The sequence below is a fragment of the Sminthopsis crassicaudata genome, chromosome 3, assembly GCF_048593235.1.
Source record: "Sminthopsis crassicaudata isolate SCR6 chromosome 3, ASM4859323v1, whole genome shotgun sequence".
Taxonomy (NCBI): domain Eukaryota; kingdom Metazoa; phylum Chordata; class Mammalia; order Dasyuromorphia; family Dasyuridae; genus Sminthopsis; species Sminthopsis crassicaudata.
The window spans coordinates 181,959,826-181,982,990 of NC_133619.1; the positions used below are offsets into that span (position 1 = coordinate 181,959,826).

Genomic DNA, 23,165 nt, shown 5'->3' on the forward strand with positions numbered 1-23,165 from the left:
GGATTGTATAAAATACTTGGGAGTCTATCTGCCAATACACATTCAACAATTATATGAACACAATTACAAAACAATCTTTATACAAATAAACATCTAAATAATTGAGAAATATTAATTGTTCATGGATAACAAAAACAAACAATAAAAATGACAATATTGCTTAAATTAATTTATCTATTTAGTTCAATATCAATTAATTAGTAATTATTTTATAGAGCTAGAAAAAAAATTAACAAAATGCATACTGAGAAAATATCTAGAGAATCAATTAAAAAAAAAAAAAAAAGGAAAGGAAGCAGTACCAGATCTAAAACTGAATTACAAATCTGTAAGCACTAAGCAGTTTGGTACTGGGTAAGAAACAAAAAGCCTTGGTCTGTGAAACAGATTAGACATATAATATATAGAAGCAAATTAACTTTTTTGTAGTTGCATGCAGCCACATAAACAACTTGGGATAAGGGATTTTCTTACATAGTAGCACCTGGCACATAAAAGGCACTTAATAATTGCTTGTTGATTGACTAATAAAATGTTTATTGAAATGAATCTAGTTCAGCAGCTAACTATTCAATATCAAAGTTGGGTTTTGAAACAGCATGCAGATCCAATAACTGTTAATTCAGTTTATATATTCAGCATCTATTTAACAGCTTGAAATTTATATTTAATCATCAGTCTTTCAGTTCATATCTCTTTCTTGCTCTGTAAAACATCAAGTGATAGAATGTGTAGATCATCTCCTAACAGTCAATTGAATATCTAATTCAGGTTTCATTCCTTATGCTACACATATTATTAAATAAACTGATTCATAAGTTTGGCTGACATATGTCATATTGTAGACCTTTAATAGGGACAATTTCAGTGAATGAATAGAAAAGAAAGCCAGGTTTCTGGGGACTGAGGAATGTGTGAGTGGTGAAGAAGTGAAAGCAACCAAATACAGACTATTCTTTTTGAAAGTTCAGTAGTGAATGGGTAAGATATATATGACAATTACCTAAGGCAATGGCAGGGTTAACATTAGGGTGTTGGAGTTTTTTTTTTTTTCCTCTTTTTTTTTTTTTTTTTTTTTTTAGATAAAGAAGACTTAAGTATTGCATTGTAGACTATATAAAGTAGTAACACAAGCACTACTTATGCTTTTTAAAGCAGATAAATGAAAAGTATTTCTATATATCCATATAGGCAATTTTTCTAAACTAGTCCCCCACTGCATCTCTGGCCTTCTGTTATGCTCTAGGACCCCAATGAGTCTGGAGGAATGAGGTTGATGACTACACAGCTCTGCTTCACTTAAATCCAATTCATTTGCAGGTCAAAATATTACCCCCATGATGTCATTGGTTTTCTTTGAGAACAAAGGATGAACAACAATTCTAGTGGATTTGTGATACCATTTATGTGGTTATCTTTTCAAAATCATTCATAACCCATCCATAACTGCCAATTCTATATGGCTATTGTCCATATCCTCCAATAAAACCAATTGATTCCTAAATTGCGGAGGTCCTTTCTTACTTTCTTTCAACATCAAGAAGGTACCAATTCTAAATGTTATTTATCAGCTATCCCTCTTAGTTTTTTTTCCCATCATATATTTAATTGATAACATATGTTACACCAATACTCTTACATATTTAGTCATATATAGCAGTTTGTAGCCTATTCAAACCTATCATACGACTCTTCATTGCTCTTTTGGTGATCAATTTTAGGTTTTGGAGGATTATGGTATTCCATGACTCATAACCATACATCAGTGAAAGACGATTGGTATCAAAAAGGTAAACCTTTCTTTCAAGTAGAGTTTAAAAGATCTGTGGAAAGAAAATCTAGTTTGCTCTTCTCCTTCTATTTAACTGAAGATAAAAATAGTTATTCACAACTATGTATTTTAGACCATGCAGTGACTTTATTTAAAACTATAACAGAGATTAGAAAATCTACTACCAAACACTCAAAAAGTAATGGGGATAAAATTGAAAGCCTTTGCTTAACTCTTGAACACTGATACCAAAGAATGATATTAGATATAGATATAAATCAAGAGGAATAAAGAAAAAATATCTAAATGGGAATATGAATTCTAAATAAATGTACATTTAAAATGCATTTTAAAAAAATCTATGTTGGTGAGGGTTTTATATTTTTCAAAATGTAAACTAGAAGAAGTGTAATGTATGGTTGGAAGTTTGGAAGTAGATATGTGGAATGTCATTTCCCTTCCATTTAGGGGTTTTAGGAGTAAGAGAAGGGTACAACATTAGTTGATTAGTTGATAGACAGGAGAAGATGACATAAAGTAAGCTAAAATGGCCATCAAGCATTTAGGACCTTCACACTAATATTTTAACTAACCTTTACTTTATTAAGACAGATAAAAGACAATATTTCAGTGAGTGATTTACCAGCTGAGAAGTGTTTTGCTTTGTACAGGTTGTTTTTGCCAGGAGTATCTCTTCTGATTATGAAGACTAAGGTTGACTTAGAAAAAGAAATGTACCTATTTATTTCCCTTTGCAGAAATGGGAGACTAAGGATATGGGACACTACATGTACCATCAGATTCTACTAAAGTGTTGGTTAGTTTTACCAAACTGTTTATCCCCCTTGCCTTTTTTTAATGGTTGTAAGGAATGGCTCCTTGGGAGGGGATAGGGAGATGAAAGAGAAGGAGTGGCATGGGGGAGAGTTATATTTGGAAATGTAGGGAATATAGTCATAATTTTTATAAAAATTAAGAGTACACTTTTCTGACCATACTGAATTTTTCAGTTATATTTGCTTGTCCTCTTGATGAGGTTTAGATTTGGAATACCCAAATCTAAAAGAGGTCTAGTGGCAGCGCAAGCAGTTCTCTGTAAAGGAATGTACAGACCCGAAAACCTAGATTGATAAAAGAGGTTTATTATGGGAATAAAGAGAGGAAGGCACTGGAAACATTCCAGTGAGCAGAGAGCCTTTGGGGTGCTAGGCAGGGTGCCAGGCATGGTGCTGGCATGTTTAGACCCTCTGCAAAGAGAGGGCTCCAGTCTGGCTCTTTTATAATGGGGGGTTTTGGCTACAAGCTGAAGGAGACTTGTGGGAGGAGTCCCATGTTGGCTTCTGGCTGGTTTCAGCCCTCCACCCAGATAACAAAGATGAAACTGTTTGTGCTTGGGGTGGAGTCCCCTCACTGAGGCAGAATCCAAGAAGGTTTTCTCCTTTAAGGATTTTTCTGAGTTTTGGGGTTCCTTCTTCACTCTCAGTTAAACTACTCCAGAAAATAATATGGAATTTGTCTCCCCTCCGCTCCATCTAGATTTAACATTTGTGGGAATGGAGGGAGGGTTGACTAGGGAGGACAAAGAAATGACATGTAGCCAAGAACAGCTTTGCTTCTTAGTACCAGGGCTAGCCCAAGGTAAAGTAGGTCTAGGCAAAATTTTGTCTCAAAGGGCCTTCATCACCTCCGTTCCAAGACCAGCATTCTTATTCAACATTCTGGGGTCCTGATTGTCAGGAGGAAAGATGTTGCTGAGTAGTTGTTTTGTTTTGTTTCTTTAATAATTTTATTTTCTAGTTGATATCATTTTTTTGTATCATCTGAATCAGTACATATTTACTAAAAATTCATTGCCCCCTTCCAGCCAGAAAGCCATTTCCTGTAATTAAGGGGAGAAGAAGAAAAAGGGGAAATAAAACAATTCAGCCTATCCAATCATTAAGCCTACAAAGGCAACACCCAAAGTTCCCAGTCTCAGCAAAGTGCTTAGGGTTTTCTTAAGGCTTCTGGGAGAAGCTCATTCATATTCAGAATTTCAACCAACAAAGCTTTTTCCGAATCAGAATTGTATAAATCTTTCTGCAAAAAGCCAGGCTTGATTTTTATAATAAAGTTTAACTCGAATGCACTCCAACCTACGATTTCAAACAAGCAAATTTACACCAAAGGCACGAAACATTAAAGGGTTATTACTCCCCAAGAGCAGAGCAGGATGTTAAAAGACTGACCAGACCCAGTGGAATAAATCTCTAATGGCATCATTTCAACGTCTGGAAGGAAAAAAGATTTAAGGTCAAGGAGGTACCTTCCTTTAACTCATCTTTCAAATCTGAAAGTCTTTTCTGATATCTAGGGGAAGATCCATCCCTCCTTTTGCAGGGGGCGAAAGTAGAGGGGAGGGAGAGAGGAAGAGGAAAAGAGAGAGAGAGGAGGCAGAGGAAGAAAGAAAGAGGGGAGCAAAAAGGGGAAGGGTGAGAGAAAAAAGAAAAGGGGAAAAGGAGGGAAGGAGGAAGGAAACAGGGTGAGAGGGAGCTCGGAGGAAAGAAAGAGGGGAAAAGGAGAAAACAGCAGAGAAGGGGAGAAAGAGAGAAGATAAAGGGCGGGAGGAAGGAGAAGTGAAGGAGATGTAGGCGGAACTAATGTTACTATAATCCCAGCTACTACGGAAACACCTGCCCAGATGCGCTCTCGGGCGCCCAAATGTCCTAGGCTACGAGCTCCACGCCCAGAGAAGAGGGGGCTCCGCGAATCCCCAGGTACCGGGGAGTGAGGCGGAGAAACGAGTCCTCACGCCCACTCCTAAGGGAAAAAGGGGAGGGGCTGCACGGGCTTTAAGCCCAACCCCCGCCTTCCGTGACCCTCCCCCTCTGTCACTGGAAGGAGAGAGGGGGCGGGGGAGAAGACCACAGCCTGCAGGATCCAGCGCCGGGTTCCCCTCTCAGATGTCAATCAGAGGCGGCCGCCGTCGTTCTGTCGTACTTCGGGGCGGGCCCCCACGTGACGGGAAGCGGCGGCGGGGCCCGAACTGAGCCCCTGGGGGAGCTGCGGAGCCAACCCGGAGCCGGGGCCGGGCGGGGCCGAGTCGGGGCCGAGTCGGGGCTGTCGGGCCGAGGGCGCGTGGTGCGGGGACCCAGCGGTCCCGGGCCTCGGCCGCTGGCTCAGCAGGAGCTGCGTGCAGTTGGCGGGGCGCCGGAGCGGGGCTAGGTGTGGAGCGGAGCTGACCGGGGAGGCCTAGGCTGGGCTAAAGCGGGTAAGGAGGAAGCGGCTGCGGCGGCGGCGAGGCCGCGGGGACTCTGGGCGGGCCGGGCTGTCACAGCCAGCTGGGGAAGGGGCGAGCGAGCATGTGGAGGGCGGCGGGGTTTCGGGGCCCGCTGGGCTCTGGTGCGCGCGCGCGTGTGTGCGTGTGCGTGTGTGTGTGTATGTGTGCTGTGGTGTGTGTGTGTGTGTGATTCCCTGTGTGGCTCATGGTATGTGTGTATGTGGAAGTTGTACGTGGAGTGTGCGTGTGCATGTGGTTTAAGAGGGTAGCTCGTGTGCATGTTCTAACCTCAGAGCCGGGGAGCCTGCGTGTGTGTGTTTGCGGGATGAGGGAGAAGTCTCCGAGAGGCACTGTTAGCTCTCTGAGGTGAGGTTGTGTACTCCGAGGGCCTTTTCCCGAACCCAGGACTCTGGGCCAGCTCCAAGCGTGTATGAAGCTAAGTTCCGGGGAAGTTTTAGAATCGTGAAGGTGTATCTTCCCCAGATGGGCACGAGAGCCTCATGGATGAAGAGGCGCTGACTCCGGTGTGGGGTCCCGATTTTAGGACGGGTAGGAGAGCTGAGGGCCGAAATCTTGGGAGAGTCTTCTAATGGTGTGAGAGGCGGACTCCTCTTGCATACAGAGTTTCCCCTCGGTAGGGACGGAAGACTTAGTTATTCAAGCACCTGTACTTGCAAATACTGCTATTGGGTTCACCTGTCCGGAAGGAATCCTTTTAGTTGAACTTGACCTCACAAAGCTGACAAGGGTGTGGATTGCCTGATGCCCACCAGGATTCTTGTAGTCATTATTAATATAAAAGGAAGGCATACAGGCCTGTGGGTTGGAAGTTAACGGAGTGAGGGGTTAATCACTATTGAAATTACTGCAAAAAAAAATCCCAAAAAATTAAAGAAAGAAAAAAAATTACTGCACTGTGAGAGGCTTCATCCATTTGTTTCCAGGGAAGTCAGCATGTTAGCATATTATTGTATTTGGCATATTAAAGCAGTGAAAAGTCATGGATGTGAATATGAGTGCTGTAATATGGGATGAATCCCCAGTATAATGTTATTTGTAGGCCAGAGTTTTGAGAACCGGCCCCTAGTCCAAATGAAGGCTGATGTTGCTGCCCCACTACTCATTTGTTTTTTCCTGATGCTGGAGTTAAGTGACTTGCCCAGGGTCACACAGCTATTAGTGTTAAGTGTCTGAGACCAGATTTGAACTCTGGTCCTCCTGAATTCAGGGCTGGTGCTCTATCCACTGCGCCCCTTAGCTGCCCCCCTCCCCCCCCACTGCTCAGGGGTCAAGTTCAACTAAAAGGATTCCTTCCGGACAGGTGAACCCAATAGCAGTATTTGCAAGTACAGGTGCTTGAATAACTAAGTCTTCCGTCCCTACCGAGGGGAAACTCTGTATGCAAGAGGAGTCCGCCTCTCACACCATTAGAAGACTCTCCCAAGATTTCGGCCCTCAGCTCTCCTACCCGTCCTAAAATCGGGACCCCACACCGGAGTCAGCGCCTCTTCATCCATGAGGCTCTCGTGCCCATCTGGGGAAGATACACCTTCACGATTCTAAAACTTCCCCGGAACTTAGCTTCATACACGCTTGGAGCTGGCCCAGAGTCCTGGGTTCGGGAAAAGGCCCTCGGAGTACACAACCTCACCTCAGAGAGCTAACAGTGCCTCTCGGAGACTTCTCCCTCATCCCGCAAACAGGGTCTGTGTTCCATATAGTTCCTCTTTCATAGTTAAAACAAAGTAGGAAGCCATCCAAGTTTTACTACAAAACAGGGGGGAGAAGACGTCGGACAGTCTTTGGCGTTTCCCCTTCCCTTCTGCTTGCTGAAATCTACTTCCTTCCCTCTCCCAAACACCCACTGAGGCCAGCCCTCTGGCTCAGCATTTTTTTCTTTTTGAACAGCTGCAGTAATATGGCAAGAGCATTGGCTTGGGAAGTTAGAGAATTGGGTTTTAATACAGATTCTCAGACTAACTATGGAGACCTTCAGAAAAGTCAGTTCATCTTTGAGCCTCTTTCCATCCTCTCTAAAGTTAGGAAGACCTCTAGGTTTCACAACTTCATTTCTGTGTGTTTTGAGTAATATATTTGACAATGAATGATCTATGTTTCTGAATAAGATTTTGTAGCATAATTTCTAGTTAGGCTAATGGTTAGAATAGAAATTATACCAATACATTTTTAGCTGTCATTCATTTTTCTGTGTCATTGTCAGTCATGTATTTATTTCTAAGATAATTTTTATCCAAAAGTATGATTATTAGGGGGCAGCTAGGGGGCGCAGTGGATGGAGCACCAGCCTTGAATTCAGGAGGACCCTAGTTCAAATCTGGTCTCAGACACTTAATACTTCCTAGCTGTGTGACCCTGGGCGAGTCACTTATCCCCAGTGTGTGGGGGGGAGTATGATTATCAGAGGTCATCTCATTCAGCATCTCATTCCATGCTCACATATGTTCTTTTTTTTCTTATTAATTTTATAATTATAATTTTTTGATAGTACATATGCATGGGTAATTTTTTTATAACATTATCTCTTGTACTCCCTTCTGTTCCGAATTTTCCCCTCCTTCCCTCCACCCCCTCCCCTAGATGGCAGGCATTCCCATACATGTTAAAGGTATTATAGTATATCCTAGATAAAATATATGTGTGCAGAACCGAATTTTTTGTTGCACAGGAAGAATTGGGTTCAGAAGGTAAAAATAACCTGGGAAGAAAAACAAAAATGCAAACAGTTTATACTAATTTCCCAGTGTTCCTTGTCTGGGTATAGCTGATTCTGTCCATCATGGATCAATTGGATCCGAATTAGATCTTCTCTTTGTTGAAGATATCCACTTCCTTTTTTTTTTTTTAATTAATTTTATAATTATAATTTTTTTGGATAGTATATATGCATGAGTATTTTTTTTACAACATTATCCCTTGTATTCATTTTTCCAGATTTTCCCCTCCCTCCTCTAGATGACAAGCAATCTCATATATAATAAATGTGTTACAATATAACCTAGATACAATATATGTGTGTAAATCCAATTTTCTTGTTGCACGTTAAGTATTAGATTCCGAAGGTATAAGTAACCTGGGTAGATAGACAGTAGAGCTAACAATTTACATTCACTTGCCAGTGTTCCTTCTCTAGGTGTAGTTATTTCTGTCCATCATTGATGAACTGGAAGTGAGTTGGCTCTTCTTTATGCTGAAGATTTCCACTTAAATCAGAATACATCCTCGTACAGTATCATTGTTGAAGTGTATAGTGATCTTCTGGTTCTGCTCATTTCACTCAGCATCAGTTGATGTAAGTCTCTCCAAGCCTCTCTGTATTCCTCCTGCTGGTCATTTCTTACAGAGCAATAATATTCCATAACCTTCATATACCATAATTTGCCCAACCATTCTCCAATTGATGGACATCCATTCAACTTCCAGTTTCTAGCTACAACAAAAAGGGCTGCCACAAACATTTTGTCACATACAGGTCCCTTTCCTTTCTTTAGTATTTCTTTGGGATATAAGCCCAATAGCAGCAATGCTGGGTCAAAGGGTATGCACAGTTTGATAACTTTTTGGGCATAGTTCCAAATTACTCTCCAGAATGGCTGGATGTATTTGCAGTTCCACTAACAATGTATCAGTGTCCCAGTTTTCCCACATTCCCTCCAACATTCATCATTATTTGTTCCTGTCATCTTAGCCAATCTGACAGGTGTGTAGGCTCACATATGTTCTAAAAGATCCTTGATCTGTGATGGCTTATAGATGGCTATATCCTGTCAGAGGATAGAGTAGAAACACTGAAGTGCTTCTACTGGCCCTTTTATTGAAGGAAAATGAAGTCTAGATATATTTAAAAGGTTTTTAAATAGACACCCCCCCCCCCTGCTATTTGTGTTAAGAATTTGAGATTCCCTTAAAGAAAACTCTAGATATTTTACTTAATGAGTTTAAGCCTTTTCATCTTGGTTAGAATCCAGTCCTCATTAGAAATACATTAAAGTAATTATATTCTGGAGCCAGGTGTTTGAAGGATATTCCATAATTTAGCTCTTTATTTATTTTACACACACACACACACACACACACACACACACACACACACACACACACACTACAGAACTGCTAAATGAATGTAGAATAACTTCTCATATTGGCTAGGATTTCCTAATGTCAAATATTAATACAAAAATTACTATGTCATATAAGAAAAAAGCTAACCACTGGTTTCATAACATACAATTAAATGAAACTTAGATTCTTTAATAGCACAATCGAAAGTATAGCTAATTAGTTAACTGTTAAAATGTAGCCCCCCTTCTCCCCCAAAAGGAACACAATATTTTGGAAAATACTACACTGAGGAAAGCACTGTTTTTTAAAATAGTCTAAAGATCTTCACTCAATGTTTATAAGTTGGTCTCTCTTGGACTGGTGTTAACAGTACAATCAATCTATTTATCATTTCTTGCAATATAATAGTATTCCATCACAATCATACACTATAACTTGTTTGGTGATTTTTCAATTGAAGGGCAGCCCTTTAATTTTGAATGCTTTGTTACCACAAAGAGAGCTGTTATAAATGTTTTAGAACATAGAGGTTTTTTTTTTCCCCTTTTTCTTGATCACCTTGGGAAACAATCCTAATTAGTAATATTATTGTTGAGTAAAGATGTTATTTTGTAAAATACTTGACAGCATATCTTTTTAAACAAATTTTAGAAATGGGAGGCGGATTTTAATAACCATACCCAAAAAGTGTTGATTAGTAGATTGCTATCAACTTGTAGAGGAATTTCTAGTTTGCTTCCATAATACCCTATTCTGTTCATTTTTATGCTCTAGATGAAATTATAGACAATATAGAAATGTACAAAAAAATTGCTTTTTAAAATTGTGGATGGCATAAAGCTAAGAAGGATAGCTAAATGGAGGAGGAGATAGTCAATCATAAACACTTGAGAAGGGTCAAGGAAAAAGGAAAGGGAGAGTAGAATAAACAGGAAGGAAATACTATTAGCAATATTAATTAGGAAAAGAATTTTGAAGCAAGTTTTTCTGATAAAGGTCTCATTTCTCAAATGTGTAGGGAGCTGATTTATACTCAAATGGCTATAAAATCATGCATATTCTTTGACCTAACAATACCCAGTACTAGGCATGGATCCGAAAAGAGATTTTTAAAAATATGTACAAAAATATTTACAGCTGCTCTCTTCTCAGGAAAAAGAATTGGAAATTAATGGGATGCCCATAATTAGAGAATGGCTGAATAAATTGTGATATAATTGGTATATAATTATGATGGAATACTGTTCTGTGGGAAATGATAAGCAGGATGATCCCAGAAAAACATGGAAAATCCTCCATGAAATTAAGCAAAATGAAATGTGTTATGTGCAAAGTAATAATCAATTATGTGGGCAGATCAGTTGTGAATGACTACTATTCTCAGCAATACAGTGATCCACAACTATTCTGAAGGATTTATGATGAAAAGTGCTGTCCATACCCAGAGAAAGAACTAATTGTCTCTGAGTACAGATTGAAACGTACTCTTTTTTTTTAAACTTTATTTTCTTGAGGGATTTTTTTCTTTTTTGAAGGGGAGATCTATGTTTTCTTTCACAAAGTGACTTTTATGGAAATGTTTTGTATAATTTCAAATGTGCCTTCTTAATGGTGGATGGGGGTAGGGAAGAAGGGAGAGAATCTGGAATTCAAAGTTGTAAAAGAAAAATGTAAAAAATTGTTTTACATGTAACTGGGAAATAATATTAAATAAAAAGTATTTTTTTTAAGGGATAGCTAATGTCAAGTTAGCTATGTTTTCCTTTCTTCTGACTCTATATATCCAACTTCTTACTGTTCTTTTGTTTTTCACACTCCATGGCTTTATCCTGGGTCTTTCTTTCTTTCTATACTTTCTCACTTGGTAATCTTATAGGCTACCATGAATTTAATTATATTTCTATGCAGCCTCATAGATTGATATGTCCATTCCCAATCTGAGATCCAATCCATTCTATGCCTTTTGGACATTTCAACTTAGATAACTCTAGGTATCTAAAACTGAACATGTCCAAAAAAAGATCTCATCTTTTTCCTTCCATATTTCATACTTGGGACACCATTGCATTATATTAAATTTGATATGTTGGCTTTATCCTAGATTCATTACTCTTTTTCATCCTTAATATCCAGTGTCACTGTTTTGCTATTTCTACTTCTACAACATCCATCATATTCCTTTCTCAACATCAGTCATATTCTTTTACTCTTACAGCTCCTACCTTAATTCAGGCTTTTATAACCTCTCCCCTGAACTATTGCAATTCATCCTAATTGGTCTTCCTTCTCAGGTCTCTTCTCATTCTAATCCATACTCAATACATCTACCAAAGTGACTTTACTTACACATGAGTTTGACCATATCAGTCCTCAATGGTTAAACTTCATGAACTTCCTATTGCCTCTAGGATCAAATATAAAATACTGTTTGGTTTTTAAAACCTTGACCCAATTTACCTTTCCAGCCTTTTTATACATCACTCCTGTTCCCCTTCTTGACAGTCTAGCCATCCTGACCTTCTTGACTTATTTCACATACAGCCGTCTTTTTAAATCTCCAGATCTTTTCTCTAGCTGTCTTCATTCATGGAATACTGTCCCACCTCTGTCTTGAAGAATAACTTTCTTCATGACTTAGTTCAAATGATACCTTTTTCATACAGTCTTTCCTGATCCTGATCTCACTAGCCCCAATGGTTAGTGGCTTCACTAAAGAAATTTACTCTTTTGGGTGTATATATGTGTATATATTGCGTGTATTTATATGTAACATACACATACATATTACATGTTGTGTCTCCTAATAGAATATAAGCTATTTGAAAGCAATAATTTTATTTTTTGACTTTTTATCATCTGGTGCTTGTTTTACTATGGATATTTAATAAATATGTATTGTTTGATAGAATCAGGATTCAACAGTATATTCATAAATTAGAAAACCTGTCCAAAACCAAAAGGTGAAATATAACAAGGATCAATAGATAGTCTGATATTAGGTTTAAAGGATCTCATATTCCCTGTACCTTTCATTTAGTCGTATAAATGTGAAGATGTGGTCTGCTGGAGAAAACTTTGGAAAACATCAATGCTATGAAAACTATAAGGATATTAATATTTGGGCCATTCACATAAAGATTTAATAAAGATGAGTAAATAGGTCTTAGTAGTTGAAATTTGCTTTCAATCACTTTTTAAAATATGGTATGTTCTCCCCCCTCCCCCCAGTCATAGAATTGTAAACTTAGAGATAAAAGATTTATCTAGTTCATTCATCTCATTTTACAGATGAGGAGAGAGGCATAAACTTTAAATGGTTTAGTCAGAATCACACAGGTGTAAGAGATCCAAGATTGTATTTCTGATGCTGACCAGCTACTGAAGCGTTGATTCCAAATATAGTTCATTTGTAACCATTGATGATGGTCTATTTGTTTGCTTATTTTTATGGAAAAGCCAATGGGCCTGTTCCATTTTTCATCTATTTGTTGTTATCCTTTCAATTTCATCTTTGAATGCTCTTAAAATGATCTGACTTTGTTGGTTCTTAAATCAAGGTTTCTGAAAACTTATTTCCCTTTTTTTTTTTCCCATGTTTTGTGAAGTGAAAAATCCCATGGGAAAAAAGTAGAATACTTTAATCATTAGAAGAACACAATATAAAAGATATTGAGGTCATCTAGTGCAACTGTTTAATTCTATTAAAACCAAGACTCAAAGAAATCAAATTATTTGCCCCTGATCCCACTTCTATTTTGTCACAAAGTTAGTGTTTTTTTTTTTGTTTGTTTGTTTTTGTTTTTTTGTTTTTTTGCTACTTTCTTAGTTCTTCAGCCAGAGACTGGGAAATGGTATAATGAGAATCAAAAGATAAGACCAGGGAAGGAAAGAAAGCAAGAAATCAAGGCTATATATAGCACTGGTTAGAGCATCAATCTCTGAATATCCTCCACTTTTTTTTTTTTTTTTTTTTTGGCTGGCATCTCAAGGGGTAAAAAAAGGCTCTTGGGGAATTTGTGGCGTTCACAGAAATAATTCTTCAAATATACTTGAAATTTCAGAAAGTTCTTTTCAAATGTGGTTTCTGGTAAGCCCAAGGTCTTTTTGTTTTGCTTGCATGTGAACATGCCCCCAATAAAGTGAAAAGATGTAGTTACTATATTTATAGGAAGTCAGGCTACATGTGTACAAACTTGGATAATTGTGTCCTAAGATCCTGTATCTCACACCAGCTGATGGGTACCATCTGGACACTTGCTGGTTCACTGTGGGCTATCTCTACTCAGCTTGTTTTCTACATTTGTCACCAGGTAGTTGGATTGTATATCATGTAGGGAAACTATTTTAACCAGTACAATGTCACCTGGAGGGAAAGTCTTATGTATTTCAACTTTGCCTATTTTCAGTAGCCTGAATATCTTCCTTCCTGATAGTTTGTCTAAAGAAGTTCTTGAGTGGTGTGTCCCCACTATATAAGATATTTACTTTGGCAAAATGAAAACTAATGCTGGAGACCTTATAGGTGAAGATTGTTCCTGTGAACTTCATATCTTGTTTAAAATATTACTACTAAACATTGGGAAAGTTAAACACAGTTTTACAGATATCATGATGTATCTCATATCACTTAAGTACTTCCTGTTGTGTTCTTAAGAATTAATTTATATTTAGTCCTGGTTTACACTTTAAGTACTCTTTTGGGCAATTCTGTAGAAGTAACACAATAGAATAAAGAAATAGAGAAACTGAACAAAGATTAATTATAGAGTAGCAGGATTGTGTTTGGAAGACAGACTCAAGTAAATACATTTTGAGGACAGAGAATATGTTCTTAGAAGTGCTGGAAAAACCAAAATCTTAATTTCTCTTCATGAAAGGTTTCCTTGTTAGGTGACCCTGCTGATGGTAGAAATACAATTGGCAGGGATGAAGTATGTATGTGATAAGAAGGGGAAATTTTTTTCTAAACCAAAATAAGTGATTTGCTTCCCATCAAAGACTAATTTTTAGAATTTCATTTCATGTCTTTTTGGAGGACTGAAGAATTGAGGAGGCAGATCTTCTGACATATTAAGGAGGAAGTCTGGTATCTAGAAGGGTACTCAAAGATTTGACAATCTAGTTTCAAGTCCCATCTCTGATGGGACTTGATCTGGTGATCCTGGACAGGTCACTTAGCTTCTTTGTGACTCTAGACATTTTCTAAGAAGGTAAAGTGCACAGAAGGTATTGATCTGCATGGGTAGAGGGAGTTTTCTCATCAAGAGTTCTCTACACTACTTAAATCAACTGTTGCTGAGTGAAATGAGCAGAACCAGAAGATCACTATACACTTCAACAACAATACTGCATGAGGATGTATTCTGATGGAAATGGAAATCTTCAACATAAAGAAGATCCAACTCACTTCCAGTTGATCAATGATGGACAGAAATAACTACACCCAGAGAAGGAACACTGGGAAGTGAATGTAAATTGTTAGCACTACGATCTATCTACCCAGGTTACTTATACCTTCGGAAGCTAATAATTAATGTGCAACAAGAAAATGGTATTTACACACATATATTGTATCTAGGTTATATTGTAACACATGTAAAATGTATGGGATTACCTGTCATCTGTGGGAGGGAGTGGAGGGAGGGAGGGGATAATTTGGAAAAATGAATTAAAAAAAAAAAAGAGTTCTCTACACTGAGGACAAAAAAAAAAATTCTTAGAGAACTCCTGTATCCCCTTTATATATATATATATATATATTTTTTTTACTATTTTAATTTTCTCTCTTTTTGTTTTATTGCAGAAAGACGTGGCATATTGCAGAAGGTCACATATTGACCAGAAGGAACCATGGAATTTTGAATTTTCAAGATGATTAAGATTTTATCCAATAATAGCCCAACCCCCCTCATCTTATAGCAAAGGAAACTGAAGTCCAAAGAGATTGAATTCCATAAAGTCAACATTTGGTTTCTACCAGCTACAAGACTAGATACCAGATCTCCAAACTATCCTTCCAGGTGAACTACTTACACTGCTTTCCAGGGTCCATCTTACATTAATGGTAATGCTCAAGTTATGTGGTTGGTGTTCCACTTTAGGACTTAACACGCTGTCTTCTGTAAGCTTTCTTTGTGATAAGATAAGACTTTAAAACAAGTATTAGGATTAAGTTCCTAGCTTGGGTTCCTTTAAAATGAGTCCTCAGGTGGTTCATTGCTTCTTTTTAGCTATTCTATGCCCAAATCATAACAACTTTTAAAACTGCATTTTGGCCTTCTTAATTCTCAGAAAAGCCCACTTTCAGCTTCCATAAACCTAAACCTATTTCAGAGTATCATTTCAAAGAGGGAGCTCTCTCTAGTACTTCATTACATAGCCCAAGTCCTAAGGCAATTTTCAAATTACCGAAATTCTCTAGTCAGTCTTTTATTACCTCAATATAAATTAATTTGCTACTTCGCTTCTTTGACAAAATAATCTTGGGCAACAGAACAGGAGAAGGAGGTCTGGTTGAAAATTGGGATGCTGAGAGCTGAAAGGAAGGGACTGGTCAGAAATGGTAGACTAAGCACGTTCCTGCTGGATAGATTTCATTCACCAAACATTTTAAGTTGTAGGCCACTTGTATTATCTATAAGACATTGTGCTAAGTCCTGAGAACACAAAGATGGATCTCATGCTGTGTTCTCAAGGAATTTATAATCAAAATTAGGGACAAAAACAAGTTCAAGTACACCTATAACTAAGATATTAGGTAAGTTAAGTGGAAAGAAGAGGTCCAGATAGAATGTTACACAAAAAATGAGCAAAAAATACTGTTTATTTTTTTTTTCAGGGAAGTTAGGACATCCTAATAGCTGACATTGCTATTGTTTTGTGGTTTTTTTGAGGCTGGGATTAAATGACTTGCCCAGTGTCACACAGCTAGGAAGTGTTAAGTATCTGAGACCAGATTTGAACTCAGGTCCTCCTGAATTCAAGGCTGGTGCTCTATCCACTGCGCCACCTAGCTGCCCCATGCTTTTGGTTTTACAAAACATTTTAAATACAGATTTTCTCATTGGAACCTCACAACAGCTTTATGAGATAGATAATACAAGTGTCATTGTCTCCCCTTTGTAGATGAGGAAACAGATTAAGTGACTTCCTTGCAGTCACATAGCTAATAAGTGACAGGTGAGATTCAAGCCCAGGGCTTTCTGACTCCTGGTCCAGCACTCCTTCAACGCTTCATAGAGAAGATAGCACTGAGATCAATCTTTATTTGCTTTGTAGATTTGCCTAAGGCTGATCCCATGCTGGTTGATCAGATTGGCTCAAACTCTAGAAGAATAGCCATAGAATATTTTATTTCTGGAAAAAAAAAAAAGTTGGAGATTATCTAGTCCAAGTCCAAGTCCCTTTATTTAGCACTAAGGAAATTGAGACCTAGAAAGTAAGGTGACTTGTTTAAGGTCACACAGCTAGTAAATGACAACATCACTTACCAGTAATCTAGGTCTGTTTTTGTTTTTCAGCAGTACCTTTGTTAGGTCTGTATCCCAAAGATGTCAAAAAAAAAAAAAAAAAAAAAAAGGTGGTGGGGGGAAGGATCTATTTATACAAAAATATTTATAGCAGTTCATTTTGTAATGGCTAAGAATTGAAATCAAAAGAATGCCCATCAATTGGAGAATGGTTAAACAAGCTGTTGTATAAGATTGCAATAGAATATGATTGTACTATGAGAAATGACATTCAGGGTGATTACAGAAAAACCTAGAAATACTTTCTTGAATTGATGCATAATGAAATGAACTGAACCTGAAGAACATTTTATACAGTAATAGCAATATATATATATATATATATATACATATATATATATATATATTTAATATATTTTATTGAGGTTCATAAAAATGTATTTTCGTTCCCAGATTTCACATTCATTGTTATAGCTATTTGTGGCTGGCCATCAATAATTTAATAGGAAGTTTTGGAGAGTTGCGGCATATTGTAGGAAATTGCAGGTGACACATGCACACAGATATAGATATAGATATAGATGGATATATATGACCAAAAAATTAGTAAGTTATAAATACTCATTGTAAGCCATTTTATCATTTACTATCAAAAACACTGCCATACATATATTATAAATATATACTTGCAGGTTCAGTGACTTGATATTTTTTGGCAGTGACCTTTGTATCTTGTGCTTTTTTGCAGAAGGTAATTTATGAAGTAGTTGCTACAACGGTACCAGAAAGAGCAGATTTTGCATTGTGCAAGATATGACCCTATCTTGCATAGAAATTGCAAATTTTGTAATAGTAATATTTTGTGAACTATCAGCAGTTCAATGATCCAAGACAATCCTGTGTGACAATCCCAATCTTGAAGCATACTATGCACCTCCAGAAATAACTGAAATTGTTTAAATATATAGCCTGAAAAATATTTTTTTTACTTTAAAATTTTTTTTCTTTTATTCAAGTCTTCTTGCATAAAATAACTAATATGGAAATGTTTTATATAATTGCTTGTATAACTTATATGTGATTATTTACTATTTCAGGGAGGGATGAGGGAGGAATAGAATTTGGAACTCAAAACTTTTTTTATTTTTTATTTATTTTTTAATTTTATAATTATAAAATTTTTTTTGACAATATATATGCATGAGTAATTTTTTTTTATAACATTATCCCTTGTATTCATTTTTCCAAATTTTCCCCTCCCTCCCTCTACTCCCTCCCCTAGATGACAGGCAATCCCATACATTTTACATATGTTGCAATATAACCTAATTTTCTTGTTTCACGTTAAGTATTAGATTCCGAAGGTATAAGTAACCTGGGTAGATAGACAGTAGAGCTAACAATTTACATTCACTTGCCAGTGTTCCTTCTCTAGGTGTAGTTATTTCTGTCCATCATTGATGAACTGGAAGTGAGTTGGATCTTCTTTATGTTGAAGATATCCACTTCCATCAGAATACCTCTTCATACAGCATTGTTGTTGAAGTGTACAGCAATCTTCTGGTTCTATTCATTTCACTCAGCATCAGTTCATGTAAGTCTCTCCAAGCCTCTCTGTATTCATCCTGTTGGTCATTTCTTACAGAGCAATAATATTCCATAACCTTCATATACCATAATTTACCCAACCATTCTCCAGTTGATGGACATCCATTCATCTTCCAGTTTCTAACCACTACGAAAAGAGCTGCCACAAACATTTTGGCACATACAGGTCCCTTTCCCCTCTTTAGTATTTCTTTGGGATATAAGCCCAATAGCAGCAATGCTGGAGCAAAGGGTATGCACAGTTTGATAACTTTTTGGGCATTAGAACTCAAAACTTTACATTAAAATGTTTAAAAATTTAAAAAAAGAATTGGCAGTTAAGAAATCAGTTTCATAGATCTAGAACTAGAAGGAATCTCAGAGGCCTTTAGCCCAGTTCTTTCATTTTACAGATGAAAAAACTCAGGAACAAAGATGTTAAGTGATTTGCTCATGGACAAATGCAGCATTTGAATCTCTTCCTTGAGAGGCAATATTTTTTTTTCATAGTACTATTTCTATTTCAAGATTATCATACTTAAGCTATTATTTATCATACGTGCATATATGTGTGTGTATGTGTATTGTCAGAAGATGAGATGCTTAAGAATTGTTTTTTACCCCTACATATTTAAAAATGACATTTGAGTGTTAGCTCTCCAGAAAACCAGTTTTACTATCAGCATGGTGTAATAATAAATGTTTGTATTGAATTGAATTGTAGTAGAGAGAACCTTGGGTTTAGTCATAAAACTTAAGATTCAAACTCTCTCCCTGCCTTACCATACAATTCCTAATCTAGGAATTCTTGATTTCACAGAAAAGGAAACAAAGGCTTTGAGAAATTAAGTGACTTGTCCAAGGCCACACTAATGTGATTTGAATCCAGAGCATCTGACTACAAATCCTGAATTATTTGAATTAAAAAAAACCTCACCCTTTATTCCTTTTATTCCTTCCATTTCTTTATTCCTTATACGTTCTAGGTCATTTGCTCTTCTAATTTTCTTTGTTAGAAAAAAACTTTTTAGCTCTTCTCAGATACCATGCCATAATTTCATTTTAATTGATTATTGTTGAAGTTCTTCATCCTTTCTTCACTTGCCTTTCTCTGGGGTTTGTTCAGATTTGTTTCTGGAGTAACACTAATGAATCATTTCAGTTCTATGCTATTTATGTTATACTAAAGAAAACTATTGATAGTAGCAGAGGTATCATCATGCTATTCTTCCTTTCTCTGCTCCTAGTAAGCTTCAATGTTATCAATATTTTCATGTTTCTCATTACATGTCTCTGTTTCTGTATGCTTCTCCTAATTTCCACGGTACGTTACCTTGAGGACTTCAGATGGATTTATTTGATGAGCCAGCTGAATCTTCTTTCTGTAATCTAAACATCTACATTTTTCATTAAAAACCCAATCATGCCAACCATTCTGGAGAACAATTTTGAACTATGCCCAAAGGGCTATAAAACTGAGCATACTCTTTGATCCACCAGTATGTCTTACTGGGGCTGAATCCCAAAGAGATCATAAAAAAAGGAAAAAGAACTCACATATGCAAAAATGTTTGTAGCAACTCTTTTGTAATGGCAAGGAACTGGAAACTGTATTAAGTGTTGAGGATACAAAACAAGCAAGCAAAAGACAGTCCTTGCTTCAAGGAACTCACAGTATAATTGAGGAGACACAAGCAAACAAATATGTGCAAACAAGATAAAAGCAAGATAAGTAGATAATAATTAAAAGACTTAAAGACACTGAAATTAAGAGAGGTTGGGAAAAATTTCCTGTAAGAACATGAGATTTTGAGATTTAAAGGAAACATGGGAAGGTAGTAGGTAGAGAGATTATTTGGGAAGCAGCAAGGAAGCCAGTGTCAGTGGATTGAAGAGTGCTTGCTAGAGAATAAAGACTAGAAGGATAGGAGGGGCCTAGGTTATGAAGAACTTTGAAAACCAAATAGAGGATTTGGGGATTCATCTTGGAGGAAATCTGGGGAACCACTGGAATTTAATGACTAAATGGGTGACATGGTTAAATCTTTGTTTTAGGAAAATTACTTTAATGGCTGGAAGAGGATGAATTGGAGTGGGGAGAGACTTGAGGCAGATAGATTTACCAGTAAGCTGTTAGAGTAATCCAGATGTAAAGTGTTGAGGACCTATACTAGAATGGTGACAATGTTCCAGGAAAAGAAGAGGCAATATTAGAAAAATGTTGCAAAGGTGAAATGGAAAGTCTTGGCATCAGTTTGATATGGGGGTGAGAAATAATGAGAAGTCAAGAATGACAGGTTTTGAGCCTGAGGGATTAGGAAAATGGTATTGCCTTATGTGGAGGTGCAGAATAGCCCACGGTTTTTGTTCAGTATGTCTGTTTGATATTTCTTTAGTGTTACTATGTCTGAATTTGAATCTCAGGTATGCCACTATGTGGCCTTTGGCAAGTCACTTAAACTTTTGGGGCCTCAGTTTCTTCATCTATTAAAAAAAAGGGGGTATAATACTAAATGACCTCTAAAGTCCCTTCTGGGTCCAGATCTTAACATTCTGTGCCTACATTACCTCTTAGACCTCAGCCAACTTCAGGTCTTGTAATTATTTATGTAGCCCAAGGTTTCATGCTGTGTGGCAATAAGACAGCCTCTAAGATTCTGTCCTTGGCCCTCTTTCTACATTTTCTCCCTTGATAATTTTATCTATTCCTATAGTTTTAGTTATCGCCTTTGTGTAGGTGTCTTCCACATCTTTATCCTCACCTGTAACATCCCCTAAGATTCCAGTTCCTTATTTCACTCTCTCATACATCTTCATCTAGATTTCCCATGAGTACCTCAAACTCAACATATCTAAAATTGAATTTATCATCCTCTAAGCCGCCGCCTCCTTCACAAAAAGCACTTGTTCCTCTTTCTAATTGCTTCTATTTTATGTCTCACAGGCTCAAAAATAGTGAGAAAATCATGGGATTTAGAGTCAGGACCTCGATCCAAATTCCAGCTTTGCTATCTAGTGTGTGCAATCTTGGGCAAATCACTTAAGTTCTTAGGTAGACTTTTCATGACATGTAAGGTCTTTTCCAACTCTAAATCCCATGGATTCAGAGTCTTCTTTGAGTCTTCTTTCTCCTTCATCTCAGCATGTTTATTTATTTGTCAGGTCCTGTTGATTCTACCCTAGACAGTGTTGCTAATATCTCTCCTCTTTTTCATTCACATTGCTGCCACCCTGTCTCCTGCCCCTATATTTGCATCTCTAAATTCTGATAATAATCTCTCCTATAAGCCATACCTGTGGAAGATATCTGAACTGTTTCTCTTCTAATTTTTTTTAATGTTATAACCTTTAATAATCCAAATTTTGTGCTTGTTATAGTATGTGATATAAGATATTGTTCTAAACCTAACTTTTGTTAGATTGTTTCCTATCACTTTTCTGATCTCTTCTTGTCAAATGAGGAATTCTTTCCAAAGTAATTTATACTTTTAGATTTATTTAACAATGAATTGTGGAGCTCAGTTTTTTTCTGCTTTTTTTTTTTAATTTTTATTTTTTATTAATTTTTATAATTATAACATTTTCTTTGACAGTACATATGCATAGGTAATTTTTTTTTTTTTTTTTTACAACATTATCTGTTGTACTCCCTTCTGTTCTGAACTTTTCCCCTCCTTCCCTCCACCCCCTTCCCTAGATGGCAGGCATTCCCATACATATTAAATATTTTATAGTATATCCTAAGTACAATATATATGTGCAGAACCGAATTTTGTTGTTGTTGTTGCAAAGGAAGGATTGTATTTGCAAGGTAAAAATAAGCTGGGAAGAAAAATAAAACAAAACCAAAAAAAAAAAAAACAATGCTCACAGTTTACACTCATTTCCCAGTGTTCCTTTTCTGGATGTAGCTGATTCTGTCCATCATTGATCAATTGGAATTGGATTAGCTCTTCTCTATGTTGAAGATATTCACTTCCATCAGAATACATCCTCATACAGTATTGTTGTTGAAGTGTATAATGATCCCCTAGTTCTGCTCGTTTCACTCAGCATCAGTTGTTGTAAGTCTCTCCAAGCCTCTCTGTATTCCTCCTGTTGGTCATTTCTTACAGAGCAATAATATTCCATAACCTTCATATACCATAATTTACCCAACCATTCTCCAATTGATGGACATCTGTTCATTTTCCAGCGTCTAGCCACTATGAAAAGAGCTGCCACAAACATTTTGGCACATACAGGTCCCTTTCCCTTCTTTAGTATTTCCTTGGGATATAAGCCCAGTAGTAGTACGGCTGGGTCAAAGGGTATGCACAGTTTGATAACTTTTTGGGCATAATTCCAGATTGTTCTCCAGAATGGCTGGATTCTTTCACAACTCCACCAACAATGCATCAGTGTCCCAGTTTTCCCACATCCCCTCCAACATTCATCGTTATTTGTTCCTGTCATCTTAGCCAATCTGACAGGTGTGTAATGATACCTCAGAGTCGTCTTAATTTGCATTTTTCTGACCAATAGTGATTTGGAACACTTTCATATGAGAGGATATAGTTTTAATTTCATCATCTGAAAATTGTCTGTTCATATCCTTTGACCATTTATCAATTGGAGAATGGCTTGATTTCTTATAAATTAAAGTCAATTCTCTGTATATTTTGGAGATGAGGCCTTTATCAGAACCTTTAACTGTAAAAATGTTTTCCCAATTTGTTACTTCCCTTCTAATCTTGTTTGCATTAGTTTTGTTTGTGCAGAAGCTTTTTAATTTGGTGTAATCAAAATTTTCTATTTTGTGATCAATAATGGTCTCTAGTTCTCCCTTGGATACAAACTCCTTCCTCCTCCACAAGTCCGAGGGGTAAACCATCCCATGTTCCTCTAATTTATTTATGATTTTGTTCTTTATGCCTAAATCTTGGACCCATTTTGATCTTATCTTAGTATGTGGTGTTAAGTGTGGGTCCATGCCTAGTTTCTGCCATACTAATTTCCA

General features: G+C 37.1%; 1 protein-coding gene across 4 annotated transcripts in view; it reads left to right on the forward strand.

Annotated features, from left to right (window-relative positions):
- Positions 1-4,604: 4,604 nt before the first annotated feature.
- The window catches only part of TGFBRAP1 (transforming growth factor beta receptor associated protein 1), a 60,435-nt gene continuing 41,874 nt past the window's right edge, over positions 4,605-23,165 (forward strand). For 2 of the 4 annotated variants that reach the window (XM_074299706.1, XM_074299705.1), the window contains exons 1-2: positions 4,605-5,021; positions 14,914-15,130. The gene's annotated coding sequence lies outside the window, so the exon portion shown is untranslated. Of the gene's footprint in view, positions 5,022-14,913; positions 15,175-23,165 lie in introns of all 4 variants that reach the window. The other 2 variants (XM_074299703.1, XM_074299704.1) reach the window with 1 other exon arrangement.